Consider the following 4,619-nt stretch of genomic DNA (forward strand, 5'->3'; position numbering starts at 1 on the left):
TGTGTGTGTGTGTGTACAGTGGGGGTGTGTCTATACATCTCTAGGCACACCCCCACTGTACCCTGTGTATGTGTGTGCGCACACCTACATATACATACAAATCCATGTATATATACATACAGGAAAAAATATATATAATAAGGAATATATACTATATTTTAATTAAAAAATATATAAAGTTTAGGAGCCATAGATAGATGGATAGCTCATATAAAATAAGGAATATATACTATATTTTAATTAAAAAATATATAAAGTTTAGGAGCCATAGATAGATGGATAGCTCATATGTCTGTGTGTGGAGAGAGAGAGAGAGATCTGTATCTAGATATCGGTATCTCACTTCCACCAAGCCACGCTCACGCATACGAAGCAGCGGGAGGCTGCCCTCCCCGCGTGGGCTGTCGTCCCCAGGGCGCGAGGGTTCGCCGTGGCGCTGGTGTGTGCTGGCTAACAGGGCTTATCTGGAACTAACAACGCGGAAAAAAGCGATCAAGGCAACCGCGGTCGCTTGTGGAGGGAAGATAAGGTGCCTGCGCTGGTATTTACATAGAGAAGATTGGTTTTAAAAATAAAAACAAATTCAGTTTGACATCCCGACCTAGTCCTGCTGCACACGAGCTGGCGGAGACCTGCTCTGAAAGCTGAACGCTCCCGTATAAAAAGGGTGTAGAAGATGTAACGTAATGATGACTAATATCGTTATGGCTTGACATACGGACACCGGATCAGGCACCGCATCCTCTCATCCCGCTTCTCGATTCACTTGGGCAGCGCAGGGGCGGGCAGGGGACGAGGACCCCGGGCTGCCGCAGGCAGGGGCAGGCAGAGGGGCCCAGAGGCCGGGGCAGGAGGTGCCGCTGCGGGGCTGGAGCTGCGGCCGGGCGGCGAAGGAGCCCAAAGGGGACCTGTGAGGGCAGGCGCGAGGTGTGGAGCATGCACAGGTATATGTAGATGTGCATATATTGAGGAGAGGTGTGGATGTGTATGTAGCTATGGGGGGCTGTATGGGGGGGGTGTATGGGGGGAGACACACGTGTATATATATATATAGGCACGTGTGTATACACACACACACAAACACACGCACATGGAGGGTGTAGTATGGGGGGGTGTCTATAGATGTATCTGCATGTACACGTAGATGTGTATGTATACATATAGGTGTGTATGAATGGGGGTGTGTGCGTAGTGTACCTAGATATGTGTCTGTGTGTCTATATATCTGCATATGTGTGCGTGTGTGTGTATATATATGGGGATGGGTGGCTATGCAGGCGTGTATCTGTGTCTGTGTGTGTATATACGTGTGTGTGTATATATATATATCATTGGGTGTCAATAGATGCACGTAGATATAAATTTCTCTGTGTGGAGAGAGAGAGGAGGATGTACATCTATGTATACATGTATGTATAGATTGTGTGTATATATACATGGGGGTTGTATAGAGGTATGTGTGTGTTTATGTAGATATGTATGTACATATATACAGGTGTGTGTATATATAGGTGCTGTGTATCTATAAGTATATGTATGTATACATAGATGTGTATGTATATATGGCATGCATATGCATATACACACACACAGAGGGGTGTGAGTATAGAGCTGTGTGTATCTATACATAGAGGGGTGTGTGTATGTATAGATACGTGGGTGTAGAGGGTGGGTGTGTATATAGGTAGGAGCAGCTGGCGTTTCGCGGGCGGTCCCTGGCCCTGCTGCCCCACGGGCTGGGCTCGGCCCTGCCCTGCCCGTTCCTGGGGCGCAGGCAGCAGGAGGGGAGCCTGCCGTGACAGCCCGCTCCTGCTCCGCCGGGAGAGCAGCCTTCCCGACGGGCAGCTGCTGTCCCTGTACTGGCCTGCTTGCTCTGCTTCTCCCTCCTTTGTGTTTACTCTTGGCTAGTCGTTTTGTCAATGAAAATAAAATAAAATAAATCAATCTCACGTGGCCCTTGAACAACCTCAGTACTTGGGACGCTTTCACCCCGCGGGTCCGGGCGAGCAGTAAAGCCGTGGTCTTCGTCCCACTCCAGCAGGACCGTCAGTCGTGCTGGCTCTTTTTCACTCCATGAACTGTGCTTCACCCAGCCAGGCTGCTCTGGGACAGTTTAATAAACAGCACCTAGAAAAAGTCAGGAAAACATCGTGCCACCCTTGGGCTCCCCAATGGATAGCTGCGAGCCACAAAATTGTCCCATTCTTCTTTGCCTCAGTTTCCCTGCTCCCATAGGAAGGACTTTCTGCTGCCCTGGAGGTGCCTAAACGGATTGTAGCCCTGGCCCCGTCACCCAGCACACATGTGGCTGGGGCTGGCCGGGCACTGCACCGTGGTCCCAAAGCACACGGTGACGCAGCAGAGCAGGTTCACATCCAGAAGCATCGCCAGCACACCCGGGAACTATTCTTTACTTCCCAAACATTTATGAATCATGTCAGTCTGTGAAGTTTACGCCTCACACGCCCCCCCCAGACCTTGCTTCAGTTCAGCTTGGGGAGAGTGATGCCTCCTGTATCTACAGCTTACACAATAAATACGAGTTGTACAGGGGGATTCATCTGGCTGAATATAAAAGCAGGATTATTAGCCTTATTTTACTTCCCCATATGGTACAGACATAAATGGCTCATTAACTTGAAGGGGACTCGCGAGGGATTAGGGCTGAAGTAGTTTTTGATGGCAATACCCCCCTTCTGTTCCTCTACGCGAGGAACCGGGGGTGTTAGTGGGTGGGGAAAAATGTATACAGAGCATCGGACACAAACTGTGTCCGTATGGAGACGGGGGCCACGGTACTCAGACACAGACGAAGTTTGTCCTCGAAGTACTTTACAAGTTGTATTTACCTTCTCTAGGAGAGCACTCGGATTAAGGATGTCATATAACATGCTTCCATTTCAGAGCCTCTATAATTTCTCTGTGGATTCAGTACAGTCGGGGACAACGTCTTCAGGTACCCAGTGCTCTGCCAGGGCTTTTGTTCAGGTGGGTGACCTTTCTTATAAGCTTCAATAAACCAACAAATCCTACCGAACACCGTGGAGCGTGACTGCCTGTAGTACAATAATGCCTTCTCCTCCCTTAAAAAGCTGCTTCCAGTTCCAGTGGGACGGTAAAGACACCGTTGCCTTGGCAGAGTGTTAGTGGTGGAGAGACTAACAGTGCCCTTCATTACCGGGCTGAGCAAGAGGACAAGGATTTAAAGCTTTGACATTTTAGATAATTTCTTTATAACGTGGTAAGACAATAGCTCTTTAAGAGTCTGAAATTCAATTCAGCATGCTCCACTACCTGCATATCGCCTAAACTACCCGTCCTATAGCCTCATTCAGGCATTGTACCGCTAAACAAAGCTATACGGAAAGAAACGGGAGGCTGGGAAGCTGTGCTGCTCCGGGGCTTTCCCACAGCCACGTGCCTATGGCTTTGTGGAGCACCGATGTGGTGATGCCCATCGTAAACTCTGTGCTGTTGTCACAAAGTCCTCATGATTTTGTATAATGCTTAGAAAAAAACCTGCAGGACTTTTCCAATGGAGTGGCATCCTGAATTCGTGCTATCCAAACATTTCTAGGGGGGGGGATCATCACACAGCCATGCAAGCTCTCCGAAGACACAAAGGTCTTAAAATACAGAGGAAAGGGAAAGCCCACAGTACACTGCAGAACTTCAGGGAGAGCAAAAAACTCTGCCCTAGGAACAAATCCTGCATCAGGAATGCAGTCTGCGTGGAAAAACAACATCTGCAAACGAGGCAGGTACCTGGGAAATCCCTGCGAGGTTTCCTCTGGAGCAAAGAAAGGCCAAAGCGCTGGCTAAGCCACCTCGCGTGTGTCTGCTTTGAAAATACTGGAAAAACAAGAAAAACAGGGAGTTTACTCAAAAATTAAATTGTTTAGCAAGTCAACTAAGAACTGCTTGGCAGCAGGCAGGTGGGCTTCCATGCTGGTCTGTGTAACTACCATGTTTGGGATAGACACGCGTTGCCATCATCCCTTCCCAAAACACCTCTGGGAGCTTCTGAACATGCTGTGACCACCCTCCGAAAGATAAAATAGACGACACGGTCTCAGCTATGAGGTAGCAAGCAGGACATTTTTGGAAACTGTCATATAGGAAAAATGAAGTTGTGTTTTGAGCCCCAAAGCAGGATTAAGCTCATTTCATACACAGAATTTAAGCAAATTAGATTTTGGCACCATGAGTTAAGCTAAAACTGTATCTATCTTGCTGCTTCCTTGATAACCCAGCCCGGAGAACATTCTCCTAATAAAATGGGTGAATAAACCAGATCACTGGGACGCATTTCTGGTGCTGCTGGTTGAACCACAACGGGACAGTCCTGCAAGAGCTGTCAGCTCTGTGGATATAACCTGTAAATCTAAACTTCCCTTCTGTCCTGGTTTCGGCAGGGATAAAGTTAATTTCCTTCCTAGTAGCTGGTACAGTGCTGTGTTTTGGATTTAGGATGAGAACAAAGTTGATAACACACCGATGTTTTAGTTGTTGCTAGGTAATGCTTACACCAGCCAAGGACTTTTCAGCTCCCCGTGCTCTACCGACTGAGCAGGCTGGAGGGGCACAAGAAGCTGGGAGGGGGCACAGCCAAACTGGCC

This window comes from Aptenodytes forsteri, unplaced genomic scaffold (genome assembly GCF_000699145.1).
Source record: "Aptenodytes forsteri isolate BGI_AS27 unplaced genomic scaffold, ASM69914v1 Scaffold267, whole genome shotgun sequence".
Lineage (NCBI taxonomy): Eukaryota > Metazoa > Chordata > Aves > Sphenisciformes > Spheniscidae > Aptenodytes > Aptenodytes forsteri.